The sequence below is a fragment of the Poecile atricapillus genome, chromosome 1 (assembly GCF_030490865.1).
Source record: "Poecile atricapillus isolate bPoeAtr1 chromosome 1, bPoeAtr1.hap1, whole genome shotgun sequence".
Taxonomy (NCBI): domain Eukaryota; kingdom Metazoa; phylum Chordata; class Aves; order Passeriformes; family Paridae; genus Poecile; species Poecile atricapillus.
In genome coordinates, this window is record NC_081249.1 from 74,817,619 (window position 1) to 74,842,686 (window position 25,068).

Sequence of the window (25,068 nt, forward strand, 5' to 3'; positions counted from 1 at the left end):
GTCAAACCCAGTGTAGATTTTGTTAAACAAATTTTCTCAAAACAGTGTTTTTCACACCTTTTCACATCAAGAACAACCTGTCCACCCTCCCTGGAAGGATTCATTTCATTTTTGATAGGCAGCACTGCAAGCTGTAGTTATAGCTAAGGACCTTCACCAGAAAAGCAAAATTATTGCAACAGCCTTTAAAGCCAGTCTTGTACTTTGGAAAAATAGATGCTGTGGCATCTGATAGGGGATACATCAGAGAAATTTTTAGTAGCATTTGTTCCATGAAGATAACAGTAGCACAGCACTTCCTAGGCTAATTACATTTGTGGTATATATATAAACCCAATGTGTATTTATAGATCTTACACAATGGGCATTCTGCCCTCCCTCTTGACGTTTTATCCTTAACCAATGAAGTCTTCTTTTTAGCAAAATTTCCCATAAAAAAAATTAAATCTAGTTTTTCAGTTCTGAACTAAATAAAGGAAACCAACTTCCCCACCTGCTGTGGCTGGCTGAATACAGAGAGAAAAGCAGTGTTAATTCAAAACAAAATCATGCAGTGAAGATCCGTTCACAGCTATTCTCATGTTCTGTCTTCTTTCCATGAGGAACTAAAAACATCTGTCTGAAGCAAATTTTCTTTCTGAGAGGGTGCCTTTGTAAAATGCAGTTTGTTTGGGAACACACCTGCCATTCATTGAGCAAATACGTACTCTGATCTCCCATGGATCTTGCCTTCCACCATGGCTTCCAAAATATCTGGGGTGTGTGTCAACTCTGCATGTTACTAAATCCTCACTAGGGCATGTCAGATGAAATAAATATTCTTTTTGTAATTCCAGAAATCTCTGTTTGCTAGCATAAAGCTATGACTATCCCACATAAAGAGGCTGATTTTCCACAATTTTTTATCCATTTTCAAATAACTGTATTGCCTCACGTTTCCACGTGAGGCAAGAACTATCAGATGTTTTATTTATAAACACTGTGAAATTCAGAATAAAAGGTAAGAGTACTGCTACTGACCCAAATGGCAATATTTCTGATTTCTGTGAAGTCCAGTTCAATTATTTTAAGGATCAATGTCCCCATTAACACTAGAGAGAAAGTGCAGCTGGACATTATGATTATTTTTAGCTCTATGTCTTATCCATAATAAGTGTGGCATAACATAACTTCGACCTTTCACCTGATCCTCCAAAGCATTCTTCAGGATTCTTAGAAGTTAAATTCTTCTTACGTAGACTTGAAATAGATAACTTTAACATAAGTCTTCTGTATATGTTTCAAACATCAGATTTGACCCTGAAAGTACAGAACTACAGAAGTGTCTTAATGGAGATAATGCCTATTAACCTCACAATTTTACCCCAGAAGACTTAGTTCCTGGTCTTTTTTTACATCATAAAAAGAACTTTGATTACTGTCTGTAAAGATGAGATTTCACCTTGTATTTCAGTTTTAAAGGACAACAAAAGGTTTTCTAAAATTTCTTCATAAGTATGTCTTTAATGAAGTATCCTTCATTAAAGGAAGGATATCATCATCTTTATCATCATAAAGAATATCTATATCCTTTTCTCATATCTTCCAGAAAGTGTGTCTGATTATAGGCTTCCATAACCTCAGACTATAGTTTGGTGTTCTTTCTGAACGTGGACACATCCCCCATTTTCATGTGCACTTCTACCGAAACAAAAACCTCTCCGTTTTTGCATTTTATGGTTAGAGCTATTTTTCTAGTGCCATAGCTTAGGATCTTTCATATGTAGATATCATACCCAAACACCTCAGATCTTCAAAGTAAAAATCTTAGTTTCACAATGCTACAATGATGAGCTAAAGAATGATTCTCATTTTGATAGAAAGGAGAGTAAGAAGTAAAAAATGTAAGTATGTTTTGCAAGATAATATCAAATGAACCTGTCACCCAGGAAGAGCAAGGATTCAGTTCTCACTAATCTGTGACTTATCATCAGGATCACAGGATGATCACTGAAGCTGCAGGCAAGCTGCTGCTCAAGATTACTGATCCTAGGGAATGTCTAAATAATGTGCTCACTTACAAGATAGCTTTACCATCAGAGCTCTGGTAAACTGTAATAAAAAACATTTGCATGCAGTTCCATCTCTCTTTTGTATTTGTGACTGCATTATCCCAAGCTGATCATATCACACTTCATTCAAGATGTTAAACTTTTCAGGGGTGGGAAACCATTTCCAATGGCTGACTCCTGAATCCCCAGGCCAGTGAGACACTAACAAAAGGAAGGGAGGACCCGAGTGGGTTCTAAGTGCACTGCTGATCTCCTTACTGTGGGCTGTACCAGGATGGTGCTGTTCCATGAAGGAAAAAGCAAAAAATTAAAAGATGGACCTCTGCCCATTCCCTCGTATTGCCTCTGGCTTTGCACAGCATTTGGATGAGAGTGGTAATGCACGTGACCCAAGATGAAGCGATGAGATAATGTAAGGAAACAATGATCAGGAGAAACAAGAAAAGAAGAATGGCGGATTGACACTCTGTAACATTTTTTCTTCATTTTTATTTTCTTTTTAAGTGATAACAGTATCAGGCATAGCAATCTTTCTGAAAATATCTTGCTTTTGGTTATCCTGATGCACATTCAGCACATGATGTCTGTGATTTTCTATAAATCCATCTGTGAATGCTGATACAGATTTTAATATTTCTCCTGAAAAAAAAAATAAGAAAAGAGGTGTTCATAACCATAAAGAACTATTTTACACCTTAATCTGACCTATCTAGACCAGACACAAAATTGTGACATCCCAAACCAAATTGTTTGTACACCAAAGGCTTTAAATGCAGTGAAGTATTTTCTCATTCTTCACTGTTCTCCTCTGTCTGTTGTGGTATTCCACATATCTATGCCATATTTCTTTCTATACACTTAATTCCATCCCATAGTTGTTTTACTGTCCTCCCTACAGATACAATATACATCAATTTTAAGATCAAGAGAGTAATAGAATACGAAAAAAAAAGAAATGCACCATTCAATCTATTGACTTGAGAGAGGATGTCATCTTTTCCAAAAGACCCCTTTTTCTGGTTAGTTTGGGTATGCCACATTTAAAGGGTTAAAGGCCTCTGCATACAAGCTGGGAAAACAGAAATATGTAGCTCCATGCTGGAAGGAGATAAGGGAGACTCTGAAATGCTAGACAAAGGAGAAAGAAATTTTAGCTGGGAGTAGGTCACTCTTCTTTCATAGAGCAGTGTCTATTATTAATTTTCTGCAGCTTACATTTCCGTGTCAGCAGAGTATTTATCTCTCCAGGTTAGTGCTGTATAATAGTAAATTCTTAAGGTTTGCTTTTCTATTAGGTCACAGAGTGCCAGATAGCTTTACAGCATGTCCAAATAATTCAACATCTCACTAGAAAAAAAAGGTTGTAGCAGCTATTAATATATGTGGCCCTCAAGGCTAACATGGGAAAACTGGAGACTTTATTATTTTTTTCATTAATTTCTAAAATGTGGATTTGCTGAGGTGTGAGTGGAGGATGGTGTAAATTTTTAAACAGTGGCACTTTCAGCAGTTATGCAGACTTCTGTAAATACAGCCCATCTCAGAGGACTGTAGTATTTTAACAGTGTTCTCTGTTGGAATAGCACTAAAGAAATTTCTATTAATTTGTGGAGCTTAGGGGTGTTCGGTATCTGCTTGCACCTTCCATAAGAAATCCAGAAGCAGGCCTAGTGTTATCCATCTGTCACACTGGGCATGATCAGATTGAGTTATGCCTGAAATGAAAAAAATATATCCAGGCAGTTTTGGCTTCTCCACCCAGCTCCATCCCCTCACTCCTCCACCTTCTGCCCGCGAAGGAGAGGAAGGAGTTAAGAAGTATTTTTATGTTTCTTAAGCTGAGCAATGCAGAGTTAACTGAAACAAACTATCTGAACACTTACAGGATGGAAACCAGCATTTTTTAGTAATACAGTGCATTATGGATTCAAAGTCCTGTTGACTGCATTCCTAAAGGAGCCAATTCCACTGCTCCTTTAGGAAGGGAGTGGGGAACAACTTGGTTTGAAAAACCACCTTGAAAATCACCTTGAAAATCCTTTATGTATTACACTTCTTAGCAAGTACAGACATGTGACACTGGCATTCTTCACATCTTACACAGAGCATGAATTTAGTTTATGGACAATACATCTGAGTGCTCAGTTTATCCCTTACACTCAGAGCCAGTAGCAAGGACTGGAAAATTCGTGTAGAAAGATAAATTTCATTTGGCTGCAAATTTGTTCTGTTGCAGAAGTGCCTCATATTTTTTAATAGCTAAATATACATGCTAAGAGCTGTGATAATGTTCTACAGAAGAAAAAAAAACAAGTAAAGAGGAGGAAAATGAAGGTAGAAGTAGGGCTGTGATGTGTGACAAGGACAGGGAAGGAACAGAGCAAATCTAATAAATCTCAATATAAACTGAATGGATGGTCAAAATTTTTTATTGTGGTGGTGATGCTGCCTGCAGGCTGTGGGAAATAAGAGAGTAGAGATGGAATAATACTCAACTGAATTCAAGATAAAGTTGTCTTGGGGACAGATAATTTTTAAGTAAGCGACTCTGAGTCACAAATCTGTTGGTAAGGATTTGGGGCATTAGTAAAATCAGAAAAATAAAAGGAGTGGGGGAGCTGAAGGGTGCAGAAGAAAAATATTGTATGGTAAGTGAATACATGTTAGGGTTGGGGAATAGGTAATGGACTGATCTGGACAACTGAAAGCTTTGAAGGAAAAAAATGAGAAAAACATGAAATGGGGTAATAAAGAATAGGCTTCAGAAAAAAAAGGAGATTAAGCTAGACTGAAATTATATCTTTCTTTCAAAAAATAATTGGGTTTTGTACCAGAAAGATCTTAAAAGATCTAATCAATTTGGATCATTAGATAATTCACCTTTCTATAAAGCTTGCAATAATTCCATATGGAGGTTGGCTAGAAAAAATTGAGATAAATGTAAAAGGCTTAAAGTGAGTACAGCTAACTGGGAAAAAAAAGAAATGGGTAATGCTGAACCAAAAGGTCTTCAACTTAAGTCTTGAGTGAAAGTATTAAAGAGTAATTTTCAAGATGCACATCCTGCGTTGTGATTAATAAACTTCACTCAAAAAGTAGAAATGTTCTAATGTGATGTGTTGAATATTTGAAAATGGCAGGTACTGTTAATATGGAGTAGTAAAAGGATGTTACCCAGATAATTGGCATTAGGAATGATGTCATGTAAATAGAATAGCATATAAAATTATGAAGTACAAAAGACTTTAATTATTAAAGGCTAATAAACGAAATCAAACAAAACCCTTGTAATAATCTTAGATCTTATCAATGGGATGCCATGGGAAGGAAGTGTATCTGAGTGCATTCATCAATCACAGGATAATTTGTGTGCTGCCATTGTGAAGTGATGGTGAAAAAAGCTAGTAAAAGACTGGGATATGTCAGGGGAGACATTTCCAGCGGAGGAAGGGAGAATATTAATGCGGCTGTTGCAGGCTTGGATGAGACCTGATCTGGAATATTGTGTTCAATTCCTCATTCATAGTCAGGGGAGATGAATTTTAAAAAGTGCAAGAAACGGGCTGTTATGATTCTCAGGGGAAGGAAGAGTCTATTTCATGAAAGGACGCTGAAAGAGCTTAGAATTTTAGCAGAACAAAAGCAGAGAAGGGATAAGATTGCTGTCTTTAAATACATCAGGATGGTAAAGCCAGAGACAGGAAGGAAGTGTTTAGGTTAAAGAATAGTATTGGCTCAGGAACAAGTGGGAACAAACTGTCCATGAATAAATTTAAGCTGGAAAGGAAATGAGGGCAAAATACTCTAGTTTTCAATAAAACAACTTTTGGAAATTGTTTGTATTATATCATGTTTTTTACATTTATTATTTTACAGCATAGCATAGCACAGCACAGCATGATAAGATTGCCTTCTATAAGAGTGTCATAAGAATTTTACTCCAGTTCTCTGTTTCTTATTTTGTGTGAATGTCTAAATGCCTGCACGTATAAATATTTAATTTGCAGCAAAACTGGAGGTGATCTGGGATTATTTAAACAAAGATGCAAAAGGCAGGGCAGCTCTGTGCATTTACACAATAGTTGGATTTGGGATTTTGATGAGTAGATATACTTACTACCCTGAAATAAGGTAAATGGTGCTTTAGAAAAAGCTTATCTAAGCATTTTACCTATAATATCTAGATAAAGCTGTGGATTAAATTGTTCAAATTCTCTTCCTACGCTCAAACCGATTTTGTTGACTTAGCCAAAGCACAGAAATATAAATTAAAACTGATAACAAGTAAGGCTAGAAATATACCTTTGTGGTTCCATAATTTGGTTTTAATTCTTTGAAGATAAGAAACCTCTCTGACCATTTGGGGCTTGGGTTGGTTTTCTTGGTTTGTGGTTTTGTTTTTTTGTTTGGTTTTCTTTTCCCTCCATAGGATTAACTTTTTATGAGTAAATGGATTTGAGTGGAAAGATGGTAAAATAATCTGTTATTCTAGTCTAGAAATGATACAACCTACACAGATGATAGTGTGGGAGTGTATATGGTCAGTTTTGGGGAAGAAATACCTCAAAGAATTGTTTCATGACATTAAGCACTGTCAAAAGAATACCCAGAGTATGGAGTTGAGATAAGAGTGTGAATTATAAGGACCTTAACATAGAAGTGGAAACCTTAGAAGATAGGGCACAAAATGAAGTGATGGAGGAAAAACATCTGCAAAGCCTTCAGAGATTCAGATGCTGGTTTTTTATATGCTGTTTTGAAAGTTTTGAGGTGAAGGTGAAGTGTTGAGAGAAGTTTTTCACATTTCCAGTGAAAAAACAGTGAAGTTCACAGGAATATATGTTCAGAGATGAGTCAGGTTTTGGTGTTTTGTAATGTAACAGGAGTCGATCTTCTGAGAAAATGTCACAGAAAGATTGACTGATTTTGTCCTCCCATTAAAAAAAAAAAGTTTGTGATGCTTTAGCTACTTCTACCCAGTACTGCTCATTGGACATGTGTGTTTCACAGAAAGAGCATCCTCAGGAGGGTTCACCATCAAACCATTGCACATTCTACCACCTGGTGAGCTGACCTGCTTTTCCTGAGTGCTGTTGCTCAGAGACAGAGCAGAAATGCAGATCATTGTGCTCTTCCTCTGCCCTTGAATTGGCTTTTGGTCTCTTGTTTATTCATGTCTCCTTTCCTCACTGCTTTGTTATATTCAAACAGTATATTAATTTGCCTTTTCAAAATGATCATACCTCAGTTTACAATTTTAAACAAGACCAGTTTACTTTGCCACCAGTTTTTAATATAATTTACTTTTGCCTTATATAATACTTAAGTCCTTGTTTCTGCAAAAGACAAATGAAATTTACCATTTTCTGAGATAGTGTAGTTTGTCTGAGTGTTTTCTTTAACATTGATTGCTCTCAGTCTGCCAAAAACACTATCAGTAACGGACGGTAAAAGTACAGTTATGGTTCTTAGAAACAGATCTTAGGTCAGGTCATGGTGTTCTATTAGTTTAAAGTGATATTGGCCCGTTCACAGTTTAATGTAAAACTTTTTGCATGAATACGAGTAGAGACAATTTTATATACATTCATTGGAAAACACACAAGACCCCCTTAAAGAGCTCCTCAATCAAGCCTTGGTTTTACCTTTTCTGTTATTTGAGTTATTAAATGTATGTCAGTGAGAAGAAGGGATGGGGAATGGCCTCTTCAGTACAGATACTCCCAGGATTTTCACCATGTGCCAGCCTGCATGTGGTTCATGCTACCATCATTTTGTTGAGGGTCAGAATAGAATTCTAGCAGTCTTATTTTGTAAGTTTCATTAATAATTTCATGTTAAAACAAAAGCACCACATTTTTGGGTTTGGCTACATGGTTATATCTTGTTTGTTTTTAACATATCTAACAGTGTGGGTTCAATGCCATTGGTCTTGCATTCCTTTCTTCCTGAGAAATCTCATAAGTGAAAAGTGAAATAATCCTCAAACTATGGCTTGAATTTGAGTCAGTGTAGTAGGTTTGTTATATGAGTCTGCCAATAGTTTATATTAAAAGTAGGAAAGTCGTGACCTTCAGTGAGATGGCAAATAAGAAACTTCCAACAAGTGCCCTTTCAGTACTGAAGTGACTGAATATTTCACTGCTGCTGAGCTGCAGAGCTGATCTGCTATTATGGAGGGTACCAGAATGACCAAGTGCAGGTACCACTTGTCAAATTATTTTGAAACTGAAATAAGGTGGTTTATTTTCAGAATTGCAAGTCTTTCTCTGCTATCATTTCTTCATGATCAAAGAAATCTTCCAGGCATGGGTGGCAGAGACAGTGGTTGTTCTCAACACTAGTTTAATTTGAATCTCTAAAGGGAGAGGTAAGGACCTGCTCTATACAGGGGGTCTGTCTGGGTTGCCTACTTCTCTCTGTGGCATCTAATTTGCATGAAGGTAAGAAACTCCCCATGTCTCATTGCTTCTTCTGATTCTAAAGACATCAGGATGTCCCAATTCCTTCCCACCCAATATTGTATTATCTTGAATTAAAGATGTGAGCAGAGCAGGAGAAATTGTCATGGCAGTAGCTGAATTCAATGTGAAAATAACTCAAGAAATTGTACTGAAGCAATATATTTATGGACCAGATATTTAGATGGTTGTCTCTTCATAACAGCTTTTTTATTCTCTGAAATGTCCTAACCGTCATAGTATAAGGGGGAAAAAAGTAATTTTGAAACTGGATAAGTTTTTATTTAACTCACATAATCACAGTTTTCTTAATTTTCTTATTTTCTTAATTTTTCTTAATTTTCTTATTTTCTGAATTATTTCTCACACACAATAGTTAATATGCATTTGTACAATACATTAGGGGCCCCATTACCTTGACAAAATTCATTGGTTTTAAATTAACCTGAATGTAGAAGGTAGAATTCCCATGTGGGAAAATTAATATAATGTTAATGTCTCTGGAAGTTGTAAAGCACTCAGAAAACCCTCAAAAAATCATATGAAACATATGTTTTTTCTAGAGGATTTGTTTTCCCTTCTGATTTATTAAACAGAACTCCCATTGCTTTACTAGTTTTAAGGCCTCTTTCTGGATTTTGCCACTGGGCTGCCTGAAGAAGTTCTAGGGCAATGCTTGCTCTTTTTGACATTGATTTGTTAGAAAAACTTTGTGTAGAGAAATGGGAACTTGTATTCTCCTTTAAACAACAATCTGACCATTTCATAGGAAGCCACAGAAACTTCTTAATGTTCAGTTTTTACTGTAGTTCTTCCACCAAACTATTGCCCAAGGTGGGATTCATTTCAGCTGCTTCTAGATTTCTACAGATTAGATGTTCAGGATGCATCTAAACTAGGCAACCTTTGCTCCCTTCTAGTAGTGGAGAGAAACAGGCAGTTTTTCAAGGGCTGTTCATGTGACCTGATTTAGTTGTTTGCTTTTGGATGAGATGAATCAGAATACACATTTCATCAGGCTGAGTCACCTCTGTTTCAAATATGGTGTACTTGGGCTGCTAACAGCTCTCCTGTGTGATTCCTGGGTGTCCATAAGTGTCTGCTTTCCGTGGGATAGTGCCGGTCACCACATTGTCCCTTCAGTGCTGGGGGAAAGCTCCATGTACTCCAGAGGCAGCTGTACAACTGGGTACTACTCGGGGTAGGGAATAGCATGTTACAGCATGGGCAGCATTGCTCTGTTCTTGGTAGTCCTGAACAACTATCTGTTGCATAAAAAGCAGGAAAACTTGCCAAGGAGGTAAAAAAATACCATTGTTGCTGAGATGAGACTTGCAGTAAATTAATTAGATAGATAGATAGATAGATAGATAGATAGATAGATAGATAAATAGATAGATAGATAAACAAATTTTTCCCAACTTTTGGACTCATCTATACATTGTGTTATTTTAACTGGGGTTGTAACTCCCATGATTTCTAAAAATGTAATCTAGAGATTAAGATAATTAACCTGTCTTATCTAATTTATGCCATCATTGTATTCCATCCAGAGTTCCTGGGTGTTTCACATGTGCTCCCAGCACAGATAGTACAAATGTGGTATGTCAACGTCCTTTGATAGGGCATACAAGTGAAACTGGTGAACTGACATAGCAGTTCTCAGATAAAAGAAGAGAAAGATTTCTTCCCCCACCTCCCCCATCCATCCCTGATCTATGTTCTCACTCCCTTGGCATACCTGGGTAGTCTTGATCACATCTTTTTTTCTGTGAGAAAATACAGCTCACCAATACAAGAGAAATCTCTGTCTTGTTTCCTTTTTCTGCTGTATTAGGGGATGGAATTTGCTCACTGAGAGGCAGCATGTGCATCAGAGCTGGCTCAGAGAAGTGGCCTTTCAGGAGCAGCAAGCTATTAGACTGGTTAAATCTGTCTTGTCTGACTGCACCCTGCATCAAACCAAGCACCACACGGTAAAACACTCTTCTATTTTGTGAAAAAGCTAAGTTTAACCTTCTCTATTTCTTTACCTCAATCCATCTTTGCTCCTGTGATGCTGGCATAGAGCTCTGTATGATCTGACTGAGCCTCTGACTTTCTTTTCACAGTCCACTTGTGATGCTGCAGAGCAAGAAGTAACTCTAGCAATGCTTACAGTATGGATTGGTTATTCTGATGCTTTTAGCTGTTTATGCCTGCAGCCTACTGTATTTGGGCCAAAATTTTAAAATGCAGCATAAATTTTGGGGTCTCAACTTGGCATAAGTCTGGCGCTCAGAAATTAAGAGTGCCTATTTATTTTTTAAGTATTAATAGATATATATATCTCCTATACCTACACTGGGATGGGGGAAGAAGGTAAAAAAATAATAAGGAGGGTGAGGGAAGGGTGACTGCCTTTCATTTGTATGCAGGTGAGCTTGAAGTCACAGAAATCTGCAGGAGACCACCATTGCTGAAAATTTGATCTTGGGCTCATCAAAGTAGTTTACCAAAAATAGGATCACAGAAAGCATTTTTATGCAGTACTTTCATGCTCAATGAAATCTACAGCAGTAAATTAACTGTTGCAAGAAACGTGTGAAAAAAAAAAGGGACATACTGTGCTTGGAAAGAGGGACTTGCTTCAACTCGCTGTCAGAAGAGATAGCAGACATGGAAACAATTTCTCAATGTGTATCAGAAAGGGTCACAAAGACTAGGGGAGGATTTGAATCTGACAAGTTAATTTACAGTCTGGAAACTACCAAACACAAATTAGAAGCAGTAATTACTGCTATGAAACTAGTTTGCAGGCTGCCAAAGTTGCTGACTGTTAATGACCGGGTCTAATCTGACAGACATATTTACTCAGAAGATTACCGAGATTTACCAGTTTGAGTACTGTGTCAACTCAGAAAAACTCAGAGCTGTGAGATGGCCAAAAAACCAATTCAGAGAATGAAAAATCTGCTAAATGAACAATCGTGGTCAGTACACAATATTGTGACAGTGTAGAAATGTATAATTATATGGTCTTTCCCAGAATAGATGATTTATTTTTGCAAGTAAATTTGAGTATGTAGTTGATGTTTGACCTTAATAATAAGAGTAACAGAACATTTATGGCTGGTATTTCGATAGTTACTACTAAGAAAATTTCTGCTCCTGAAAGCAGGTGATAGCTGGCTTGAATTTCAGAACTCTGCTGTATACAGGCAGCTTGACATGTTGTTCTTTTCCTGTTTCCTTGCTTTCATTCCTTGCCATCCATGAGGCAGTGCTGAACAAAGATTTAAGAAGTAAACAGTTGAATTGCATTTTCATATCATACAACTATAGTATTGCTAAGTATGCAACCAGCCACTTCAAAAATCAAATTTGTAGGAAGCACATCAAACTCATCACACCTTAAAACTGTTCTGAGTCGTGCAAGTTTCTTTATATCATTTTTGGAAGGTCAAGTCATTTAAACCTTAGAGAGTATGGAAGATGCTGAGTTCACAGCTTTTATTTTATAGTTCTGATTAAAAATTTAAGCCTAAAAAGTCCTCTCATGCAAATAACATGAGATCTTACTTTAGTGGTGGGCTCTCATCCCAACGCTCTTCCCAGTTTCTTACATCTGAAGGAGATATCCATTGCAGCATATATATACATCTATGGAATAATGACAGTATTACTGTAGTCCTCAGCTATAACCAAAATTGTGTCAAAAGTATAAGCATTTCAAAGCAACTCTAGGAATATTAAAATTAGGGTTATTTACAATAGTTGTTTTCAAACTAGTCATGGACTACTTTTGATGTTTTAAACCAGCAAGAAGTGCAGAGTGAGGTGGATTTCTGCCCCTGAGGTCCTTGGATAAGGTTGGGAACAGACAGGTGTTACAGCTCATGATACCTCTGCTTCCCATCCAGCTTAGCTCAGACCTTCCCATGTCTTCAGGGGCTGTCATTCGTTTGAGAGATACACTTTCCCAACTCTTTAACTTTTTTTAAACTTCCCTAAAATTTGGAAGTATTTGAAACTTCCCCAGCTTTGGGGCTCAGAGACCCACCAGCAGCACTGCCACATTTTTATATTCCTAGCCACAGTGTATAAGTTCGTAGACTCTTTGCACCTCTCCTGCATGCTTACTAACAGCAAGTAGCCTGGAAGGAGAAATATTTAGAGCTCTGAAATAGGTCAGATGAACCTCTCCTTAATATATGTATACATTTTACCTTTTCCCCCTTTTTCTTTATTCATCTTGGAGTGACTCATTCCAACATCTGACTTGTAGGTATGTAAAAATAGGAGAGACAAATCTCATCTTTTCTTTAAAAATGATTCTTGGATCACAGTGACTTCAGTACAAGATAATGACAGAGAACCAGTGGGGTGGTCCATGTGGTATTGTTTGATTCAGGACAAGCCAGCATCTGACACTACACAGTGCAAATGTTCTTTTATTACCTTTGCCATTTATCAGTGGCAATTCTCCTTTTTTTTTAAAGGGACTAATAGAATGTCTATAACTCCTAAATTTCACTTAGACCTTCAAATTAAATTCACTAAATTAAAAAAAAAATCAGTGCAACCTTTTATATTTAAAAGGTAGTGATGATAAAAATCTTAGCTTTATTTATTTGTATTTTATTTACAAAGTTGATTTGTAAAGGTATGTGCAATCGTTCTTAGCATAACATGCTTTGGATAGAGACTTTAAAGGTATCTCTCCTTTCAGATATTTTTTGCAACATTTGCATTTTATACATCTTAATCACATTATGTTATACAGCAAAAATAATTAAAAGGCTCTGTATGAGTGCAGAATAAATTATTACTTTTGCAAGGTCTGAGTTAGTGATGGATCATTTAGGACACCTATGGTGCAACCATTTAAAAAGATGTCAACACAGAAGAAATTCATTAGAAATATGCTTCTCTGGTATAAGAAAAGAGATATGATTTTCCTAGGAAGAGAAAACAGTACCAGCCTTTGACATCAAATAATAACTGCCAAATCAGCACATGTCAAAAGACAAATTAGAATCAAGGAAATTCTATGAAATTCTTTAGAATTCATGATCTAAAAAAAAACTGCACTGATTTAAAGTTGTGAATGGATTCTCTCTTCCTTCTTTAGTGTGTTTTGACAGGTATTTTGTCCTCTTGTCTATGCCAATTGATTTTTTAAAAATATGAATTTCAGTATTTTGTGTTCCTTCATTCTTCTCTGCTCTCAGAACATATATTTGATATTTTCAGCATGCAGTTGTTTGAAAACAGAAGTTAGTGACAGAATTTTCTGCAATTTCTAAGACCAATGTACAAATCGCATTGTATAAGCTTGGAACCTAAGATTTCTTTTATATATAAATTTGATATATCTGCTTCTTCAGTAGAGTATTTATGACAAAAGATATAGACAGACATTTTTAGGAACTGATTTTGTAAACATTGCCACATTACATTTTTTTTTAATTATTTTTCTATATATAATAAAGAAGCTGAAACTTCTCTATAGGAGACAAACAGGAGACCAGTCTTAAACCAGCTAATGGAAACCAGTGTTCTCAGGCCTAAAACAAATTTTTTATATAAAGTCTTCAGCAACCACTTTTGATGCTGAATGCATGTGCAACAATCATCACCTGCTCCTGCATCAGTTCTAAGAGGTAGTATTTACCTCTGTTTCCAAAACAGTTAATCTTGATGATTCCTCATATCTTTTTCTATTTTCCTTCTCCACATGTGAAATGCATGAAGAACAGCAAAGTTCATTGATTGTGCGTGGGAGGAAGCCTCCATGGTAAGATCTTGGGCTATATACACCAAGTAAATGACCATTGCTTGGAAGATCCAGAATTTGTCTGGTCACACAAGCTGCACAGTTGAACTACACACCAGCCAGCCAAAGTGCGTCCTTGTAGTACCCTAAATATCAAGCTTATCATGTTATTATAAACCTTAAAATGGTCTTAACCTCAGCTTCTTCCTACATTTTGCTATATTTAAAGCTGTATGCAACCTTCCCTATTTACACACTCTACTCGCCAACCAAGCATATAAAAAAATTGATATATCCCTTTCTGGGAAAGGCTTGCTGCCACTCTCACGGATGAATGCACTTGTATAGAGAGTGAGAAGACAGGGTGTGAGGGGAATCCACAACATCTGGTTCTAAGCCTTCCTTTCCCACTGTGCGTTCCCCTGCCTGGAGCAGGATCAATATTATCATATATTTACACAACAGTGCATCAAGGTCCTTGGAAAGACTGTGTTTTGGATTATTAAATAACTGCAAAGTGAAATTCTCTTAGAAATATTTTCCACTGAGCTGGGATTAAAACAGTCATAGTAACAAGAATTGTTCTGGCCAAATAATTTCAAAGTTTTTTGTATTAAGGCAGCATGAAATGCGCAATGATAACTTCATTATTCCCTCCCTCCAGTGTGTATATCTGACAGGCCAAAACTAGGATATGACTATATTAGAACAGATGATAGTAGAGATCTTAAATATATCTGTTCCAAATAGTAAAAACTCACTAGGTATTGCCTATAAAAACAATTTGTACTCCAACTGGGAAAGCTCTGTCTGCTGTCTTTGTCAAGCACTATGGATCCAAAGGTAGAAATAGATCCTAGAAGTAGAGGGGGAAAATCATCCTAGGTGTGAATTGCTTACCTAGGTAGAAAAGGTGAAAATTATTTGATGTAATGAAGTGATTTGTTTGTTTTTCCTTTGGATATATTGCATAAAAAGAATTCTTTAGGTTCTCTGAAGAGACTGCAGGGGTAAGAGGTGGGAGCTGAGTGATCACTATTTTGTACGGAGCTGAACTGAGGTGGTTCCAGAAGATGAGGACAGGGCTGACTGATTCACTGAGCTTCCTGATGGGTGTAGAAGCAGGACTATGGTTGAAATACATCAGTTTAAGTGTTTTTTTCAATCAGCAATGGCACAATGAGAGGTAAATTAGGGAGCTGGTGAGCTGCAGAGAGAAGTAGAGATTTAGTGAGAGAACAGGTAACAAGAGGCCAGAGAGAGAGAATTTATTTCCAGCATGAGAATATATTTTTCTGGAATAGACTTTGTTGTTGTAGAGAAAAACATCTACTCATCCAGACAGAACAGTGCTGTAGCTAAATCTACTTGCTCCTCTGGCTAATACACAGTATTTCTAAAAAAGATTGCTTTGATGTCAGACTTAATTGTTTTGGTGGAAGCAACTAAAAAACCCCCACAAAGAAAAACAGTCTTGCATGGCTTTAAAAAATGGAGATTTTACATGGATATTACTACCTTTGAATCACTAAATGCGTCCTGTAGTTGAGTGGGTATTATTTCCTTCAATGGCAGGCATGTGACAATGAGTCAAATCATGCAAAGTTAGTTCTAGGAATGGGAAGCTTTGGAAAGTGCTAACTGTATGCAATAATTTCTTCTCTTTAGTGTTTCTTTGCATTTCTGTGACAATATAGCCTGTGGAGGTATAGGGACTCCCTACTAACCTCATTCTTGGTGTCCAAATCACAATGCCAACATTTCCACTGAGCTCTGAAGCAATTCTGCACAAGGTCAAAACTAAGGCTTTTAGAAGGTCTGTGTTTTGCTTTTATTCTATAATGAAATATGCATAGACAAACTGTTATTAAGGTTCAAGTGAACTGCTGTTTAAAACATTGAACATAGAAACTATGATGCAGCTTACACCACCTTGTAATTTTCATTGACATTTAACCTAATTTATACTGACTGCTGCTTAGTCCAGGTGGCTACTAAAGCACAGCTGTTTTTTAAATATTATTTTTTTAACCCTCCAGAGCTGGTGATAATTTGTTTGCCTTCTTTTCAAAGCACTAGCTCCTTTGTTATGAAAAAAAAAAAAATTGCTACTGTTAACATAGCAGTTAGTTAAGAAGGATACACAGAACTATTCAGCTTTGAATTTCTTTTGCTATGAAATATTTCTGCAATAGAATATTCTGTTGTTATTTTAAATTGACAGATACAGTGTGCAGGATTATGTATTTAATGTAATTCTTTTAGTTTTTTGACCAAAACCATTATATTTGACTCTTCGATTGCATACTTTTTCCACTCACATGTAAATCTTTGAGGGTATGTCAGGACTTTTTCTGTCAAAGATATCTTGCCTGTTTCCTTAGAAAAATCTTTTTTTTTCATTCTTTCTTTCATTTCATTTCTAGATTGGTCAAATCCCTCCTGTTATCAAAATGCCATAGAAAGGCACACCAACATTTCAACGAAAAACTTGGTGAGCTTGTGGAAGAACTGCCTTTGATTTTAAAGGACTTTGAATTTCTGTGACGAAGATATTGAGATCCTAGAAAGATATTTATTTTTTTCAGTTTAGTTGTCAAAAACAAATTGCATGAAAATTTTTCATTTTTTCTTTTTTATAGAATACTCCTTTGTTTTGACACATTTAATTTCTTCCCAACACCTGATTCCAAAACTATCAGCAAGCAATATGGCTTAACATAAAGAATTAATATTTGGTACACTATGCTCTAGAAACATTCAGCATCCAACAATATTATTCAAATAGCATTTAAGTTATTAATGGGAAGTTATGGTAAAGCTTTAACTCAGGTATTGCCTTACTGTGAAGAATTCCTTTTGGTATTTTAATGCTCTGAGAGTACGAAGGAAGTATCCAAGTAGATGTCTCTCAGCAACTAAACCATGTAAGACTTCAACCCTTCACTTAAAAAACATTCTTTGAAAAGGACCTGATCCTCGACCTAATCAAATAGTAGTAAAACATCCAATAATATAAAAACTATATTCTTCTCTCTCTGTTATGCACAATTGGATATGCTATGTACATGACTATACATGGAAATTTATATATAATGTTAATAATGTGTTAGGATTCTAGTAGTCAAGTTTATTGGTTTATAGTCAAGTGATACATGCAGACAGAATAATGAATATATGCCTTTTATACTGCTGGAGTAGAACATGGGTAGAACAGCTTGGGTGATTGTGGAAAATGCTCAGATAACTTTCTCATCCTCATTTTTAAGGCCAGATGGGTTATGCTCCTTGGAGGAGTGCACATACAGGAGAAATCCCCAAGTCCTCAACACCTTTTAACTTTTACTTAGAGCAAAGACAACCCAAATTCAGCCCTCTAAAAGCATATCAATTGCACATGAAAACAACTCACAGAGCAATATTTTATTTCATTATTGTTTTCTTGTATGGCACGTGGCCACAGTTTTAGGTATGGGTTTCGAACTGTTTTGCCAATGTTCATTTCCATTCTAAAATTATGTCATTCCTTCAGATCATCAAGGGTTTATGTGGCTAAGCTGAAAGGACAGATAAAGTAGTACACCTCATAAGAAACACCTTAGAAAAATAAGATAAGAATTCTTTTCATAAGAAAAATATTTTTTTCTTTTTTTTCTGATGCCTGGAGCTGTTCCTATGAGAACTAGTTTTAATTGTGCATTAATAATAATATTGGTCCCAAAAAATTCTGAGGAAGAAAAATTAAACATAGGCAGTTATGGACTTTGGACAATATTTTATTCTTGTGTGAGGGCAGACTCTGTTTTTTTGGGTTTTTTATGTACAAAGGTGCTTCAGTGGCAAAGTCCTTAAATATACTGTGGTGGGTTGACCCTGGCTGGATGCCAGGTAGCCACCAAAATCACTCTGTCACTCCTATCCACAACTGGACAAGGATAGGAAATATGATGAGAGGCTCATTAGTTGAGACAATGAGAGAAAAGGGCTTACCTCCAGTTTCTACCAATAACTTTTCTTCTGATACATATATACTACATGTTTTCACCACAACAGGTGTTTGTTAAAAATTGGTAATGACAATTCTTGAAGCTTGTAGAATTATGTGAATTATTTTTTTTTTAATTTATTGAGTGATACAGCAGTGCTATAAATAATATTTCATGATATCCAGCCTTGGGCTACCAGAGCATGCAAGATCCCTTAAAGACAAATACCCCTTGTGAGAAAAATAAATAGTGGCTTACTTGTCCTACTTTTTGATAGATAGTTCTTTCTGTGGTACAACCTCTTTTTTTATTTCAGCAGAACTAAAAAAAAAAAAAAAAGAAAAATGAGAGTAGAATGGACAAGACAGAAACATCTCACTGTTTTCATTTCAACAAGGATATGTAAACCTTTTTTTAAGCATAAAGTGTAAGGAAATAGTTTTTACCCTCATACCTCTCCACTTTTTTTTCTTGTCCCTGTTAAAAATAAAGGATGAAGGCAAGAATTCCCAATGACACTTCTAGTTTTATTTTCCTTTAAAAAATGTGGATAAATACATTTTAAATTATTGATTAATGAAACAAACAAACAAAAAAAACCTTACAAAAAGCTAATATTTTAATAAAGTATCCTTATTAAAAGTATTATTTTAAACTACTTACTTTCTTTTCCTTTTAACTTACAACTTTTTGGCTTTTATATTCATACTTTTTTTTCTTCTATGAATAGTTAGCTTTTTCGGGATGGAAAAACAACAGATCTTATTTGTTAAGTTTATTTTTGTCAACACAGCCTTATTTGTTTTGTTCTTTTAATGGGGAAGAAGTGCCACTGTCTGCAATTAGCTATTCTCAGAGGTGTAGACCTCACTGAGTTTCCTTTGCATTAGTTTATCATCCTTGGGTTTAATGGAACTCAGGTTTGACATGTTTTAGAGAGTATCTGCTTTGGTGTTTCACTGAGCTGAAGCATAAATAAATGGTATTGATGTCAGGAGATGAAGGAGAATAATTAATAAAACTCATGCTTACACAAGTAGTAGAGAGAGGGAAGGGTTTTGGGACTAACTGCAATAAAACCCTAAAGTTTCTTATAAGAATAAAACATACATAGGTTGTATTTTGACCAAATAATCATGGTGGTCTTTGCATGAATACACTGAAAATTTGTGAGCTTGAAGTATTAAAATTTGGCTTAGGACAATGTGAGTAAATCCAACCATATACATTACAGGTACATTTTAAAGACAATACAAGAGTCATCTTCTCATGGCTCTGACACTGATTCTTGCAATGTCCACAAAGTACTCTTTGCAGTACAAGAGAAGATGTAGATATGGAGAACAAAAGGATCACTGGTATAAAGAGGAGAGATAAAGGCAATATTGTTCTTGTGGTGAAATATGGGTCTGGATTCCTATATCTAGCTCTTATGTTTAGCTTTTTTAGGCCTGTATTACCAAAACAGCTAACTAGGATGGCCCAAAGATAATAATTGTTATAAGAAGAGGGTTTTTTTAAAATAGTTTTTTAAAATTTTACCTCCTTTTTAAAAAGGAGATTGATTTTTTAAAAAGGTGATTTCAGAGAGCTATAATACCATTTCTGATGACATATTCCTTTTTTTTATTTTCCTTTTCAGCCAGAAAATAGCTGAAAATATGGGGATCAAATGTTTTCACTTTCTCTCAACTTCACAGCTATTTGGCTAATTTTATTCCAATTTGTAACCTAATGTCATGGTTTAAACCCAGCTGGAAACTAAGTACCACGCAGCTGCTTGCTCACTCCTCTCTTCACAGTGGGATGGCAAGAAGAATCTGGGGAAAAAAAGAAGTGAATCCCATGGATTGAAATAAGAACAGTTTAGCAATTGTAAGAAAATACAATAATAATGATGGTAGGGATATGATGATGATGAAAAGAGAGACAACAAAAAGAGAGAGGGAGGAACAAAACCCAGGTAATGCACAATGCAGTTGTTCACCACCCACTGACTGATGCCCTGCCCATCCCCCAGTTCCTACACTGGGCAGGATGCTCTGTGGTATGGAGTATCCCTCTGGTCAGTTTGGGTCAGCTGTCCTGGCCATCCTACCTCCCAGCTTCTTGTGCCCTTCTCACTGGCAGAGCATGGGAAACTGAAAAGTCCTCACTTAGAGTAAGCACTACTGAGAAACAACTGCAACATCAGTGTGTTACCAACATTATTCTTGTACTCAATCCCACACCCACAGCCCTGTACCAGGTGCTAGGAAGAAAATTTACTTTAACACGGACAAAACCAGAACACCTAGAAATTCCATTTTCTGATAAGTGTTTTTCCTGTGTAGTTACAAAGTTACATACTTATCTCTTTAATATATACACAAGCTCAGAAAACTTGTAGAATTTGCCATAGTTATACTATTCCTGGAAGTAAAGAGCCACTGAAGAATTTATAACACTGCTTGCCTTAATCCATTTTAGACTCTTAGGAATATGTTTCAAAGGTACTGAGTGGATTTAACACCTTTTGACTTAAAAAACTGGCAGCAGATTTTTTTTCTTAGGAAAATCAGATTTAGTACAGTTTTATTTAAATCTGAGTTGAGGAGATCTATTGTAGTCAGCCAGATTTGAAATAGTTTGGTCTTCATTTGTAGCAAAGCAGGAAATGTTGTTAACAATGTAGTACATCACGACAAGTAAATTGAAGGTGAAGTAAAGCCAGAAAAACCTCAATCTATATTGAATGCAGACTTCAAGTCCACCCGAAGGTCATACAGAGATAAGATGAAAAAAGGCATAGCACAGGCATATAAAGCTGCCTTTACTCTTTCTGTTTCTATTCTGATAGTTTGGGGATAAAGCTGCGCAGATATGTCAGGATGAATGATTTTTGGATTTTGATTTCAAGAAAGTGCCCTTGTGGGAGTCTGCACAAGAGTAAATTAATGGAAGGAGATGCTTGAAGAGGCTAAAGCATTCTGTGTAAGAATTTTGTAGTTACGATTTAAGGGTCAGTTATGACTTTCCTCAGTCAAAACCTCAGTATGTGTATACAGCTTACATTTTAATTCCATTAGAAGAATTTGTAGATTACTGTAAAATCATTTATTGACTTGTCATGGGGTCACATGCCTAATCAGAATTTTCAAAATTAATTAAAGTTTATTCCAAATCTTGTAGTTGCATTTTCTCAAGTGAACCATTTACTGTACTATGTCTTGGTCTTGAAGCTCAAAAAACATTTGATTTCAATATATATGATTATGATGTTCTGAAACACTATGATAATATTTCAAAGTATTTATGTACTTTCTAGAACCATGAAAATACTTTTATATCCAAATGTTTTACACAGAGATATAAGGCATCTCTTTAAATCACATATACTCTCTTCTATCTTATTTACCATGAAGATGCAAATAATCTTTTTTTTTTCCCTTAAGAAATATTAGTCTACTATTCTCATACTTACTCATAAATCTGGTAGTGAAAATATTGTTTCCAGAGATATCCTGGCTTGTTTCCCTCTCACCCAGCTTCATGTGTTCATGTGTACACACTAGCTAGTAACCCAATGCTCTCTTCAAGGTCAATAGAGAGCAATATATAGTGATTCATCTGACCTATTTTAATCATCTATTTTGAGATGAGATGACTCATGCTTTGAAAGTGCCAATTTTACTCCACTCACTGTGAAAAAGTCTTGACAACTAGCTAACATGAAAATATCTGTAGTGCTGATGTCTATATTTGTGATTTCACAAATGCCATTCTATGTGCTATCTTCAGAACTCTCTGATTTCCCCATCCTTTATTTATAAAAATTCTAGTCATCCAATCAGTGAGTCAAAAAAGAATTGTACAGCACTGCTGAATATGCATATACCATAAGTATCAACTAGTTAGTAGCATATTTTAAACAATTTCCATGAAAGAAACTCACATGGTCGACTGAATTCAGAAAGTAATTTTTTCAGAGTGAAAGAGCTTCAGGAAAAATTCTTCTATTGCTTGACTGACAGAAATTTCACTCAGGAGAAAATATTTTGGTAAAGGATATAATTGGTGCTAATATAATTAAAAATTATACAATAAGTACACCCCTCTCTTTCATATGATTGGATGCAGGCTTGTCATTGTAAAAGTATTGGAAAAGCAATATGCACACAACTTTGACTGTTTTGATAAAGCGGAGAGGTTTTTTACCTTCTTAATCACATCTTAACAGCGAAAATAGTGTTTTGTATGAAGCCCATACTGAACATAATTCATGTTTAATGTGATGGGGAAAAAAGCTGTTTGACAATTTACAAAAAATGCAGCCGTTAAGCATTATGACAATTGGGTAAGTACAGTAAAAGGTGGAACCCTGCAGACGAATTGACCTTTTTCAGTGCCCTCCTTCCTGCACATAATGAATGCGACATTTAGTATAATGATATCACTTATCTTTTTGGACATTACTAGAGAGATGAATTTTCATCATGCATGTGGGAAACTAGTGAAAAGGTTTCTAAACCTAACATCTTACTCCATGCATTAAAATAATTTGTCAATGCCTCAGAGATTGTGTAAACAAACCTACTTCTCATAAGGTATCCTAGGTTTGCTGTATTTTGGCAATTTATTCTTATTCATTAAAAAAACCCCTCATTTTGAAGAATACAGATGCTGATCCCTAAACGTAAGAAGTCAATAAGAGCTGAAACATACTTTTGTATTTTTTGAAACATAATCCAAACATTTACCAGTGTTAAACTCTACTGAAACATGCCTAAGCATAGGAGTTGAGACTTTGTGAAAGCAGTTCTTGTCTCAGGCTTCACTGCAACAAGCCAACTAACTGTAAATTAATGACAGCTGCCAATTTTGTAGGCTTTTAGAAGTGTGATATAATATTATAACATACAGCAATTAATTCTAGAAACAAGCAGATTTCCTGCTGCACTTTATTGATCATTTTACAGGGCTAGTAGGTAAATTACATGGCTGGTTAAGGAAAGGCAAAGTTATTAATATCTCAGTATAAACTAATTGTGTTTTTACAGAAGGTATCAACATCAAAAACCAAGCCAGGAAGTGATAGGATATGGATGAAAGAAATCTGGCCCTTCAGCCTGTGTCATGGCCAGCACAGATACTGCCAAGTTTTCTGTCTTAAAAATTGTATCTTTCTATACTGCTCCACTAAATTCACTGTTTGTATGAGCTGCTTTGCAATTTCAGCCTTTGATTGTCTTAATTTAAGAAGTTAAATGCTTTGCTAAATTTTTTGTCATTTTGGCAGGAGGCTGAAGAAAGTGTATCTTCAGCTTGCTGTAGGATAGAGTTGGCTTCAGTTTTCCATGTGCTGGTCTGCTATTGGATTTGTAATCTAATTCTTTGCTTTCATGGTGTGAAAAGGGATTTTCAGGACCCTAGATGCATAGTGACCTCCTTGAATTGTTTTCAGAAACTGAGTCTGTGAAACTGCCAGCAATTATTTACTTGTCTTTCATGAGTTTTTAACTTCTGGCTCAATCCTGCAATGAGTTGGGAAATCCAAGAAATGCTGAGCATGTCCAAGGTCTATAAAAATCAGTGGTGCTGGAGGTCAATCATTGGATTATGGTATCATATAAAATGAGATATTCATTGAACCATGGTCTTTCCATTTAAGTCAAATACACTTGTAAAACTTAATAACCTTTGCCTTATTTAAATAGCTTTGGGTATACACAGAGCACAACAGCAACATGTATAAAATACATATGATGCATTGTTTATCTTGATTTGCAGCATGTAAATATTAAATCCCATGTTCTTTTATTATTCAGTAGCAGCTTAATTGAATTCAGTAGGCAAAAGATACAAGAAATTTAAGAATGGCAAAGCTACACCATTATGTGCTTTGTAATGATGAATTAAAGAGTAACACATCTCAAAAGCACTGTTACTGAAGAAGAAATACTAATATGTCTAAGAAGTTATTTAATATCTAATTTATGATGTTTTTTTCTGCTTTAATTGCATTCTAATTTTCTAATTAATTTTAGAAGGAATACTCAGGGGCATACCTATTTATCTGCCAATTTTAAGATGTATAACTTGTCCTTGAGTAACCAGTATAGAACCTTTAAAAAACCTTGAGTACAGAGTTATAAATAATAACACATTTGAATAAAAATGAAAAATTACTTTTTAGTCTCATAAGGATGTGCTTTATTTTTTTTGAGGATATGTTCTCTGAAACATTAACATAACATCCTTACAACAATTTGCTGACATTTTATCTTTCAAAATAAAAGTTTTCAAGCTGAGGAATTTGCTGCATATTTGTTTCCTGAAATGTGTTAAAATGCATTGGGAATCACAAACATGTGATATGAAAAGAAGTCAACCATTTAGCAGAAGCAGGGCTAAATTAGAAAGCTGTTCAAGATTAGAGACAGTAGAGTATAGTCACTCCCTTTTGAGAAGAAAAGAGTTGAAGAATGAGAGTTCATTCAATTAGTGCACACTGAAAAATATATGGACACATAAATAAACAGAAATACACATATATGCATTATTCTGTTGATTTCAGATGCAGTTAACTTTATTAATGATCATGTGGCATTTAATGATAGAGAATTTCAGTCATCTCTCCAAGATGAAAATGTAAATTATAAAGTTTTGGTCAAAAAATATGAATGGAAAATTTATGATTGTTGATAGTTGTTAAGGTTACATGTAATGACAAATCTATACTGACATACTTTGATCATATCAGTTTCTCCTTTGACATTCTCAAACCTTGTAAAGGTATTAATTCTTAAAATACCTTAATTTTTTCCTGTACT

General features: G+C 35.5%; 1 long non-coding RNA gene across 1 annotated transcript; it reads right to left on the reverse strand.

Moving 5' to 3' along the window:
- Positions 1–2,537: 2,537 nt before the first annotated feature.
- On the reverse strand, positions 2,538–21,821 carry LOC131574675 (uncharacterized). Its single transcript, XR_009276560.1, has 3 exons — positions 21,720–21,821; positions 18,515–18,577; positions 2,538–2,690 (listed from the first exon to the last, which is right to left on the reverse strand). It is a non-coding gene; the product is annotated as an uncharacterized LOC131574675 (long non-coding RNA).
- Positions 21,822–25,068: the final 3,247 nt, after the last annotated feature.